This window comes from Etheostoma cragini, chromosome 13, assembly GCF_013103735.1.
Source record: "Etheostoma cragini isolate CJK2018 chromosome 13, CSU_Ecrag_1.0, whole genome shotgun sequence".
Classification (NCBI taxonomy): domain Eukaryota; kingdom Metazoa; phylum Chordata; class Actinopteri; order Perciformes; family Percidae; genus Etheostoma; species Etheostoma cragini.
The window spans coordinates 11,938,698-11,952,380 of NC_048419.1; positions in this window are offsets into that span (position 1 = coordinate 11,938,698).

Here is a 13,683-nt window from a genome sequence, read left to right on the forward strand (position 1 = left end):
GCCAGAGCAATGGTGCAGCAATAAAGCAATTCTAAATGATGAGCACACATTTATTCCCCGGGGTGAAGAGTACAGGCTTTGATCGAAATGTACAGTGCAATACAACAAACAGGCACTTCCATCCACAGATGGCTACATCCTACAGATGGCCACGGTTATGAATGCACTCACAGTCACGCTTTTTGACAAGTGTCGAGCTCTGTCATTAAATGCTGGGTGGACTTCCCTTATTACCCCACTTCCACTCAAATACATACCTGTAACTCTAAACTTGTTTCTGTGGAATCTTTTATCTTATGTTGAACTGGTTAACTACAAACTTAACTTGGTAAAAGCTAGACCACAGCTTATTTTGACAGCAGTTTAATAAAATATCCAGCAAAAGTAGTTTAATCAATATTTCACTGTCGTCATGTAACATTTAATAACTCCAACTAGCTCTGTATACCTTCTGACAACTCTATTTATTATACATATCAAGTCAAATTTCAGAAGATTGATCTTGTAAGAGACAACTTTTGCCTGTTTAAAATTAGAAATGGAGAGAGAATATTATGTGATAGCAGAGAATTAGGACCAAATGATGTTTATCTATCAGGAAGTTAGTGTTCAAAATGTCTTTTAAACAGATAATCAATTTAATATATAACTGACAGTCATGTTAAACATGATGTGCATTGAAAAGACAACAAGTAACAAGTAAGCCTAAAACTATAGAAATTGCACTTTTGTGTGGAGAACTTACTAATACTGGTGGTTCCTGGAAATGCTTTTAATAATTGCGGTGATAGAGGACAAAATCCACTGTTCTTTTTGGTAAAATATTTACATACTCTAAAGAGTATTGCAGGTTTATACAAAAGATTGTGAACCTATCCTTCATAATAGCTTCTCAATTACTTGTATATCAATCAATCAATTGACAAATCACATCAGAAATTTATAAAATCAGTGAACTCCACTGTAATCTGTGTTTTACTCTGCAGTATTATTGTGTATTCTCGCAGACTCCTGTGTTAGGTTGTTCTTCTGTGATGATGTAAGGTTTCCTTACTTTCATTTAGTTGTTCAATTTTACAGTAGCCCTTGATGTCACCTTAGCCTTAAAAATGTAAACCAAATGTAACCCAAAAAGTAAAAATGCATGTGAGCAAAAGTGTCCATATACTGTATGAAGGTTTGAACATTTTTATGCCTGTGTAAATATTTTAATGGTTACTGGAAAATCATATTGAAGTGAATACATTAGTAATTAATGTAAGTGTGTGTGTGTGTGTTTCTCAGCACGTGTGACAGCTGTTCATGTATGCATGTCAGTGTATAAGTGGTGAAATGACTTTTTATGCATTTAAGAGATTGATTCATAGGTCATATATTGTACGTAGCACATATTTTCTCTCAGAAGAGTATCCTAATATGGCTGACCTGTATACAAGATTATATAATTCTGCTCTCAAATGAGCAAGGAGCTCTGCGCTCACATTTTACTGTGCCAAAGCTTGAGCATTCTCACATTCTCAAAGTTATGATTCTTCTGGTGCACACTATGAGCTTACACTGTCCGAAAAATTTGTTGAAGGATAAAAGAATCTAAAAAATATCCACCCACACACAGGCACACACTTACACATGCTGTTAAAAATATATGATGCTAGAAGTAGCAAAGAGAAAAAACTCTCCCCGTGTACAAGCTTGAACACAGAGCATTTCCACTGATGCACATTCAGAAACCTCCCTTATGATGATTCTTGCTATGATTTGAAAATCACTCACCCATAGATATGTTGCCTCCATCCTCTTGTGCTGCTGTGCTTAAACACTATAGTCTTTGGCACTATGGTATCCCTCTGACCAAAAAGTAGGCCAAGGACAAATGCTGGTCATCTAAACAGGCTAAACCCAAGCAGAACATTCAGATCACAAGGCGCTGACTGAAAGTGGCCAGATTTATCTTTACCAGGGGCCAATTTTAATCAGAACTGCCTCATTCAAATCACCTTATATTTTTATGGCATTTGCTTTAAAGGTCCCATGACATGGTGCTCTTTGGATGCTTTTATACAGACCTTAGTGGTCCCCTATGACCATATGTGAAGTCTCTTGCCTGAAATTCAGCCTTGTGGCAGAATTACAGCCACTAGAGCCAGTCCCCCAATGCGCTTTTCTTTTCCATGGGCGGACCAAATTCTCTGTGAGGGCAAAGCAGAGAAAGGGGAGGTAACCTTGCCCCTCATGACCTCATAAGGAGCAAGATTCCAGATCGGCCCATCTGAGTTTCCATTTTCTCAAAGGCAGAGCAGAATACCCAGGGCTCGGTTTACACCTACCGCCATTTCTACCCACTGTGGGATCATAGGCAGGCTGAGGGAATTCATATCAATGTTTTTTGTTTTAAACACTTTCATGCCATGGGACCTTAAATAACTTTTCAATTAGTCATGAAATAATACATACTGAAAGAAGTGTTGACTCAAAAAAATCAAACATTTTAATCAAGAATACTCAAAGATGTTGTTCAAAATGTAAGTTTAAGTTAAGTTAAGCAGACGTGTACAATTCTTCTTCTTTTTTTCATTTAATAAAACCAATAATGGTCTTGTTGGCGTCTACCTAGGAGAATCTCCTTTTCCCTGGTCCAAAAATATTCAACTTCTATAAAAACAGAGACAATTATGGAGTTGTCAAGATACAAGAAACACACACAGGTGTCTGCACGCTCGCTCGGGGAAGTGTCACTTTGTTGGTGTTGTTTAGGGGAATCACTGTGAGGGAGATTTTGGCGGCTGCAAGCTGCGCCCGCCTTTCTCAGTTTTGTTGCATGGATGTCATGGAGTGTCACTGAGGAAGTATTTGTGTGTCCCAGGACAGTTCACTGATTTGGCTGCCATATTTAACATTTGTCTCAGAGTGACATTAAGGTAAATATCTCACCAGATTGCGTTTGCATGCTGTAAGCAGGCTTTAGGCTTTGGTAGATTATCATTTCAGTGAAGCTGTACTCCTATTAAACTTCAACAGGAGGTAAGAAAGGCAGCCTAGGTCTTTAATCAGGCCTTCACGGTAAGCATACACCGTGCATTTCTTTCTGATTATGCAACTCACACTCAATGCTCACAGGTCTTTTAAAACATAATGTACACTCATTTTTTTATTCTGCTGCTTTTGACATTTTGAAAAGGCAAAATAATGTGTGGAGAATGAATCACACCCCTTTGGCCCCTAAAAACGTGGTTTCAAAGCTGAAGTATTTCTCTGTAACATGTAATGTTCAATACTTTATGTGCAATAAGTAAAATCTTTGAGTGAGAGGTATTTATCCAGATTTAGAAATGTTATACCATGTGTTATTATGTGAAATAATCTAAACTGTTAACTCATTTTGGCAGATAATGTTGAATGTAGTATGTCCCCACTAGTGACTGGCATACAGACTGTGAGGGCACTGTATTACTGCCTCTTCGCTACTCACGCTGACAGATAAAGTATTGCTCTCAGGTCAGAGATCTGTCTCACACTGACACTGTTTTTTGGCAAATAAAAAGAGAGCTATTAACATTGCTTAAAATTGTTCAGGACAGACGTATTTCTCACAAAGAGTCGGTGACGTGTGTGTGAAATCAATTACCCACTCACGTGTTGAGCAGGGATCGTAGCTTCATTGTCATCTTGTTGAATGGGTTAGACTCTGATTAAAGAATAAGTCTTCATCATTACGGCTAGCCTAGAACTGCTTCTGCTGCCAGGTGGGCATGAGTGGCAGCCTGGGCCTCATCTTCTAAATGTTCAATTTCCTCAGCTGTGGGACAACTGCTTTAAATCTGAAAACACGTTGTACAATAGAAAATATTCCAATGCCATGGATAAACTGAGAAGTTGTCTGGCCATCCAAAAGGATGTTCTGAAGTCTGAAGACTGCACTTTGGTACCACCACGCAGAGTAAAAATGCACCTCAAACCCTCCCTGCACACTGTATGTCCGTGGACAGTGAAAGTAAACCAGGCTGCGTCAGAGCAGAACACTGTACACTGTAAAAGTGTCGTGGGTGTTATACAAATGCCAGTACCATGACTAATACATACTGAACATCATTCCAAGGATCATGGTAAGCATCAATTTCCTTGCTGATTACGTCTATGTGTCAAATCCATCAAATAAAAGATAAAAAAAAGACAAAACCAGTCACGTATTCACCATTTGCTGCCAGATACGGTAGACTGCTCAGTAAACACACTTGAACTGCCTCACTTTCTGTATGAGTTGGCACCTCACCTCCACTTGTCAGTGCATGCTGACTGGTGAAATGGTATTTGGCACGTTGATAAACCTCCAAAACACCAGACACAGATAACAAGGTACCTACCTGACTAACACTAGCCTATAGCTTGCTACCTTGCGTTGACCTATTCCTGCTGATTATTCCCTCCAACCCACAGCTTGCTAATTAATAAGCAGCTGGGGAATTAAAAGTCTGCTAACATATTCACTTGTCCATTGCAGCATGTAATGATATAGCTCACATTCATCTTCCTGGCCTTAAGTCTGAGTAACAGAACCGGTGGTAGGAGTTGAGATGATTTTCCCCCTAAAAACTACAATACATTTTGCAGTAGAAATCTAAATGGGATTATCTAACCTTGTGCAAATGTAATTTGGAGTGGAAAGGCAGAGCACTGGAAAGCTTTAATTACTCCCACATAGGTGGGATTAGGAGTTGTACCTTTTAATAGTGAACTTATTTGGGGGGGAAATACACATTAAAAAACAATAATATGCCTTATGGCGAGTTTTGGTTAAAAGCATGCCCATTTAATTGAATCGTAACCCTGCACTGCATTCAGTGAATTCAGTCAAATTAAAACCCTTTGTATCCACAGTGCATTCTCCCATAACATGTGCTGCCCACACTAATGCACTAGAATGTCTATTACTGGAGTGAATGTATATTATGTAGTGAATATATATATATATTATGAATTTTCATAATATTTCAGTTAACCAGCAGAAAGTAGCCTAATATGAAATACAAAGTTTATAACTTACAAACACCTTGTGCTAGATGGGATGTAGCTTGATTGGGCATGCTAATTAAGGAGTTTTCATTTATTTTTCCATTTTTTCTTTATCTAAACATTGGTTTGTTATTATTTTTTCTTTTCAAGCCTGAAGGTTGCCTTTCCCCATTAGTTATAGGAACTTGTTTGCCAGGTAATTCACCATGTGGCAGATTTCACATTATGTATTTGACAAATTAATGGTTTTATTTGGCAAATTCATTGAAAATGTTTGCTTATGATATGATAAAAGTTTTGTTTCTATCTGCATATGTTAGGTCAATACAGCCTTACCAGACAACCCTTATATTTCCATTTTTTCCTGTTATTTCCCATGAATTCAACATAAATTTCCATAAATACCCAGGTAAAGTTTCCACGTGGAATATTCCTGGAATTTGCAACTGTAAGTGGGATAGATGTGTGTGATGAAATACATGTAGCATTAATGATTCAGATAGATAGAATCTGGTCAGAAATGGGTAAGGAAGAGAAAGCCTTTTGTTCCCTGAGTGTTGACTGGAAGGCAACTGCTCCTCCTTCAAGGCTGCCAACAGTGGGCTAACAATTTTCACTTAGCCAACCACATGCCACGTGGCAGTGTGCCTTTCTCATTTTCTCAGCCAAAGATAAAATGTTACTCTCCCCACTTGGGAGTTGTACATCTTAACACTTGCATTAGGATAGTGTGTATTTAATACTTAAGAAAATGCTAAATTGTAAAATTGAACAATAATCATCATATTGTTTTTTTCTTCTATTTCTATCCCAAAATATGTTTGAATTGAAGCTCAATAGGACCGGGATTAGAACGAACAGATTTTCTTTCATTGAATAGCAATGCACTCATGGATTTACACCATCTAAGAAACAAGTATTCTAATATTCAAACAGATAAAAAATTCGAATTGATTTGTTTTCAGTCTTATGCTGCATTTTGAATGAAATGAATACGGTAATGTTTACATTTTTCTTAACTGCTTTCTCATTAATTCAAGTAAAGTTTATGACTTAGTTTATTGTCCACTAATATGATGTTTTTAGTCATAAAACATATTCTTCATTGTTAAACTATTCAACCTTAATACTAGCAAAGCGACACTACCTATCATTGTGCTGGTGGTTGATTTGAAAATATATGATATTCTGTTGTCATATTATATGGAGTTGACCGCCATCACCTGGTAAAGGTATGTACTACAACACATTGGCCTCAATTTTACACAAGGTAAAACTAATGAATTCATGTCACATTATTTTGGTCAAACTTTAACTATTGCACATATTTACAAGACATCACTTGATGTATGATAAAAACAATGACTGTAATCGGGATTGTGGCGTCACATCAAGGTAAATTTGACGAGACACAAAAGGAAAACCACAGGTCTAAATAATAAATGATGGCTGAATTCCATTTAGCTGTTTCAGTTTCGGAGCCCTGGTATTGTGCATGCAGGATCACTGTCACACTGCCATGTCTAACCAAGACACTTGAATACAACAGATTCATTGGTAATGTTATTAGTCTGACTATGACAATAAGTCCAAAAAGTACAGGTGAATATATGTAAAAAAGACTTATATGACTATAAGTAAAAATGTCTAATGTGAAAATGGTGAATTTAAGCATACTGTAAGAACAGAGTCCCCCTTCCCTGAATAAATAAACCTTTACGCTTGTCTTTTAGGGATTTTTCGGGGTGTGTACACCATTTCCTGCAGATGTATGTCAGATGGGTGCTGCCAGCAGTGAACAGGGTTGTGCCTATTAAAGCAAGGCTTGTGGCTACAGACTCTGGAGCTCAAAACAAGTTGAAAACAATTAAAAGAAATTCAGTGAGAAAGAAAGGACAGTAAATCTGAACATATACTGCCACGAAGACCTGTTTAGTATAGTCTGTATTGTCTTTTTGAACTAAAGAATGTCAGCTCGCTTGTTTAACGCCTGCTTGGCATCACAGTGTTACGAGCCACAGGCTATAGATGCCATTTCAGGTATTCAACTCTTAAAATAACTGACAGTAATCAGAGTGTGAACTGTTACAAGTTTGACAACTAAGTTAAACAACACATTTACTGCCTTGAAGGAAATAAATGCTATTATACCACACTGGAGCCTATAAGTGACACTGAAGCTAGTTTATATATCAATACCAATTAAAGGCACTCATCCAGGAAACAGCTCCATTTTACTCAATGAGGAGGCCATGGAGTATTTTCAAGATGCTAAAGGGGATTTTAACCTTCTACTTCTGCCCATATGAAACAATTGCGTCGTGTTTTGGGGTCGGACTGGCCATGTGCAGGAATAGAAAGCAATCTTCTTCTCAAAGCCACTAGCCGTTGTCAGCAAATGGGAGGATGTCAAAGTCCAGACTTTAGATTGCTCTGACATTCCTTCTCATGCCCACTGCCACCTGCCACAGCTTTGATTGCCAACCAGTCGCCTGTACGGACATTCAAGGTCTTGGCCGAGTTTCTGACAGAGCAGTCATTGAAGGATGAATGTCCATTCCTCCAAGGGAGAGGTGAAATGGCTCAGACACTTTTTTCCGGCCAACACCTGGAATTTACTCACTTGAAATCAGCCATGTCCAGCTGATGAGTTTCCCAAGGCCTATGAGAAGCCAAAAGAGGAGCCACTGGGCACTTGTCATCATCATGTCATCTATTAAAGCTCTTAAGGGGCATGGTCAGAGGTGCTTATGACGTTACACTTACGGACATGTTTTATATATTGATGGAAAGGGTGAAGATGATGACTCCAACGGGGTCTCCTGTGGAAAATCCTGTGCACGCTCTGGATCCTGTTTTGACTTTTGCCCTTCAGGCTTTCTCAATTCACAGGAACAACTGGTTAACATTAAAATATGCATGAGATAATGTCAGCATGTATGAAATAATTTAAATTAAACACAATGATTAACCTCTTTTAAAGCACCAACATGATGTCATTTTGTTTTAGGTGAATTAGAGTTAAGGGAAAGGAGAAAAACCTGAATTGTAATCAGGGGAGAGAAGACATTTTCAGCATAATAGAAGGATTGAATTATTCACCATCTTATCGCTATTCTGATGCAGTATCTGGGTTCTTGTGGTCGGATGTACGAAGTCTGTTAAGGAGGACATTTTGGAGAGCAGTGGCACGTTATTCTTACATCCCTGCTGCAAGGTTGACACAGACAGGGGCCCTCGTGAGCTGAAAGGCAAGTGAAGAAGTCTATTAATCATTTATACCACTTGGACCGTGTTCCCTGAAAAGACAGCATTGCGATAACTCATTTATGTTACCTTGATTGTCTTTCTAAAAGGGACAAGAACAAGACAGTGGTTCGGTTGAACTCGCGTTGTCGTAGTTTGAGACTATCGCAGGTTCAGTCTCAAGATGGCACTGCAATTCATTTACAGTATTCAGTTTATATGAATCAAATAAATGTAAATAAAACACACAATTTGATATGTTGATAATCTTTTGTTTTAAGTGTGACCGCAGACATATATACTACATAAGATGTTAAGATGTATAAGATGTTTTATGAGTATGATTGCTTGTTTTATTTCTATGAAATTTTGTTCACCGAGGCCCTGCACTCTAGTTGTTGCTAACTGGTCATTTCTATCCAAACATGTCAATGTTGTTGTGTGTGTGTGTGTGTGTGTGTGTGTGTTGTTAGTACACAAATGATTCCTCACTTTATTTGTTCTGTCAGAAGCATTCCAGTGTGAAAGTAAATCTAACTAGTAATGAGTTAAACCTGACAAAAGAGATAAGAAAAGATACACATGAGCCCCTGATTTTCCAAACTCTTCTTGTTCTTTGTTTTGTTTTTTTCTTAAATCCTTAACCTTAGATGGTGCATGACTCAAGAAACAGTTGGTGCTATTCTGTAAAGCAGAAGAGCTACAGTATTTGTCTCACCTCATACATGTAACCTGGATAAAATAAGTATAGTTTTACAGTTTCCTGCAGTTGAATAATAGCTTGGTAGAAACAGAGAGGAGTCCCAACCCAAAAGGAACAAAAACACATTCATCAGTATGTGACAAGACCTATTTTCTGTCACATCTGTGATCATTTCTTGTGCGTTTCAATGAAACATGTAATACCAATGTTGTCACTGACATACTGCACACCCACAAAAAAAAGTTATTTTAAGCCCAATAATTGACAAATTAAGACCAAAGACCAAATAAACAAAAAAATATGAGTAGTTTACAAAGCAATGTTATTGTCTGTAGTTGTCAACTACCTGCCTGCAGCCAGTTTTGAAGATAAGAGGCAAGTAGCTCTCTGCATTGCAAACTTACGGCGCATTACAAAATATTGCAAAATGTTAGCAGTTTTCCATTTACAGGCCATTTAATTTTATCTCTCACAAACATAAAATGTTACAAGAGACAAGGCATGTTTGCTGTTGTTTCTTTATAGCTGAAAATATGTGAAATGTGGATTATGACAAAGTAAAAAGATGGCACTGTTGCTGGCTGGCTCCCACACCACCTCAACATGTGTCAAATGTAACACCCCTGTAAACTATGCATGCAATTACATATTGCTTGTGAATGAAGACACCCTGTAGTAGATAGCTAAACATACAAGGAAAAAATAAACAATATAATGTAAACACAACCGTTTGTCCTTGTGAGTCATTTTGAATCTGCATACCGATTGAGTGACAGACTATTTATCAACCAGTGGTGTGTCAAGGTGTGTCTCAGTTGATTCATGTGTGGATGGCACACTGGAATTCACACATGAGTTGTGACTGTTTTTTAAGTAGCTTTGTGTAATTAAAAAGAAAACAAATCTATTAGGTTGTCTTCCAGATAACACAGAACAATGATGTTCTGTGGAAACGTTGTGGGAGAGTGGTAGTGGAGTGTGGCATGATGACTGACCGGTTTAACCAGCGGGAGGCTTGTTTAGGTAAAGCATGCATGACGCTATAGAGGATCAGCAGCCATACCACACTGCCACACGTGTATTCTTAGATCTTCACCTCAGTGTCCTAGTGGACTACACACACACATTTGGGGTAGTTTAAATGTTGTGCTATTATTCTACAACACTTCTGTTAATGACTGCTAATATCTATAGCTAACCGAAGCTTAACCTGGGCCTACACTGTTTACTGGAGAGCAACTCTTAAAAGCTTGCAAACTGTTCAGTGTGGAACACCTTGAGGACATTAAAACATTTATGTAACAATAAGAAGGAATAAATACAGCAATCCTGAGAAAAAGCCCTGTTCCTTCGCACATATTAACAGGTTTCTGCCAGACAGGTTTAAAACAAAGCAGCTTAGAAAGGTACATTTTGGACAGAAATAACATTTTAATTGCACTGCAAATTGAATGCAAACTAATTCCACTCGCCGTTAATCCAGTTTGCACGTTGTCAGTAGCCATCCAATAATGAGTAGTCTAGACTGTCTAAAAAATGAATAGCCCGTGGGCCATTTACTTGGTGAAATATTTAAAAAGTACAACATACACAAGGAAAAGACCTGAGTGGACTTGTACACTAATATTTAAGCTAATACAGAAGCTATAATGATTTATTTTCAAATTGAAAGTCTTGTTTTTAGACCTAAATAGCTTACAGACTTCCATTTGAGAAAAGCCGTCTTTTGTGAGCGTTAATAGATTTTTTTTCGAAGGAACCAATGTTGACACCTACATCATCATCTAACTACATAATACTCTGAAATACCAAACACCTCCAGACCACCAGAGATCATCTGTGAATGAGAGAAAATCTAAGCCACACATTGCATCTGAAAAGGCTGAGGACAGCATAGACGCAAAATGAATAACTGAATGAAAGGATGAACATATAAATAAATAAATGTCTATAAAGAGAAGTCATATTACTGCACTCTGTTGGTTACATTTAAAGCTGAGTGAGACATGACCTGACCTGCCAAAGTGAAATTACAGTCTGTTCCTATTTTACCACAGAGAACATTTTAGCTGTGGAAAGATCCGTTTTTCAATCACAATCACAACAAATAGAGATAAAGAAATTCTCTCTATTTTCTCTCGCAACTATATATTTTTTTAACTTGTGTATCTACCAGTGGGGAAATTAAAAAGGAATTCCCCAGTACTTAATGAATAAAGACCAATAGAAGCGTGATATGTATTTACCTCAGTCTATGTCAGGTAACAGTGGTCAAATTTGACAGTCAACATGCTTAATTTGGGATTGGGATTTCAAATGGGATGAGGAACTTGATTATCCGTTGGGCCTTTGCTGGTGTTTCTAGCCCGTGTAGGTTCTGGTCCTGCACTTGCACTTCAGTCCGTCCCTAGCTATTGTGCTGCTCTGACCTTATTGCTTTTTTTTTAAACACTTCAAATGTCTGTACATTTTTTTAATTTGAACTGAACTCTGTTTTATTATCTTGAAAATCTGAAACTGTCTCACAGTTCAAGGCTCTTTCTAATCCTCAGGGAAAGCCTTGCCAACCAAAGGTGACCCCCCCCACCCTCCTCCCCAATTATGTTTAATTTTAATTTTATTTTTAATCTTGTCATAGAGGATCTATGATGTAGCTGAGAAGCATAAACGTGTAGATGAATTACTATCAATCATACCAAATATAGTTTATTTTTATAACCTATTTTTTGTGTTATTGCATTTTATTCCACATTAGTATTGTATGCATTAATATAGTACATTTGGGGGGAAAGGGTGTATAATTGTAATATAATCTCTATGTTGTATATTTTTATTGCACTACTTCTTTATTTAAATTAAGCACAATACACGACTTGCAAAATAACTATTACTATTCAGAGAATATCCTGCTTTTTTATTTCTTCTATATAAATAAACATGAATATTATAAGCATATTTTAGATTTTTTTTTTAATTGTCATGGTGGCCACGATACGCTGACATAAAGACCTAGTCCAGTCAAACATGCAAAGCACTTACGCCACCACTAAAACAAAATGTTCTCTGCGTTGAATCCTCCCTGCACGTGCTGCCGGTTGAGCCATATTAATCAAGCGGAATATGTACAAAACTGTTTCGGGAAGGCGTGCACCACACGGATCTGCCGTTTCGACACGTTCAGTTTACGATCCTAAAAAGACATTACTGACTTCAAATGATCATTAAAAGCATTTTTTGAAACGTGCCTCGTTGTCGGATTGCAAAGCGGCGCATTAAGGCCGGTGGTAGTGTTCCTACAGTGTTCCTGGTTAATGTAGGTCAAAGCAGTGACGGAAGGGTGTCCTCCGTTGAACCCGCGGTATTGAATCCACTTCCCAGTCCTGCAGATGGCGCGCACAGTCAATTGAGTGCCCTGGGTGCTCATCACGGTGCTCACACAATATCCGTATGGAGCCTACCCAGCTTGAGAGATGGCGATTGTCTGAAGTGAAACCTCTGTCTCCGATGTACAGCTGGAGGGCTGTGAAAGCAAAGTTCAAGAGTGCAGGTTTTTTTTTGGAACTCAAAGAGAGCTTTTCAGAGGCCTTATTACGCGCAGCAGTTCAGGAAGCAGGACGCTTTATCAGAATGGTCGAGCCTAACCTCAGCTGACCTCTTTGTCAGTAAATGCCTGTCTTGAAGATGCAGAGCTGCTAACACTGAACAGCCTCCACCTTGTAGCCTATACTAGAATAACACACATGAATAATATATTGAACGTATCTATTTGACATTACCCTCAGCCTGGTTCATTATTCTGATCTGAACTACAAGCGTTTGCGCACACACGCACACCTGTCACTGTCTAGACAGGGAGGGGGCATTAAGGCGGTGGGTGCGGGGGGATCCCACATGACCCATTACTGCTTTATTCTATGCCAACCAGAATATCTCAAGGCGTTGGATAATGACAAAAAAATCAACAACAATAAGAGAAAAAAAGCAATCGCTCTACAAATTCTGATTGGCCGGCTGAACCGAGACGATTTTTTTCCTGCTCGCAAACTCGAGGTCAGCTCGGGACGTTAAAAAATAAATAAATGAGAAAATAGAAATGCGTAGAAAGTAGAAGACACGGAAGACAATCTAGCTTGTTGGTGGCGGAAGTGATTGACGGCGGAGCTGTCCAATGAGAGGCCGAGGCGCAGCTGGCTCACTGTACTGGCAGAGGCGGCGACCAATGCAAAGTTCAGACGCGTGATGGACACATAACCGACAATTCCCTTGTCCTTTTGATCCAGACTGGGAATAGATTTGAACTCATTCACAATTGTGAATGCTGATATTTTGAACTGCAAGTGTTAGAGCCCACACGATAAAAAAAAACAACATATAAATGAAATACAAATGGTGTGGATTATGGGTATAGTGGACTCTCTCGCTGGGGTGCAACATCACTGCGAACCTGTTTTAAACCTAATCCTTCACAGGTTTTGTTACGCATCATGACTTTCATTTATGAAATTGCTTTGTTGCTCGAGTAGGAGGAACGCTACTACTACTACTACAACTACTATTACTCCCACCACTCGCAGAGAGCCATAATGGAACCGGCTTCACCGCCCCACTGTGCTCCGTGCGATTGGGGCACAATAATGTTGACGGGTTTCTGATCCAACCCAAGACAGTGCACGGTTCTACCAATGGCAGCTTTAAGTGAAAAGGCGTGCCTGTCCCCCCCCCCC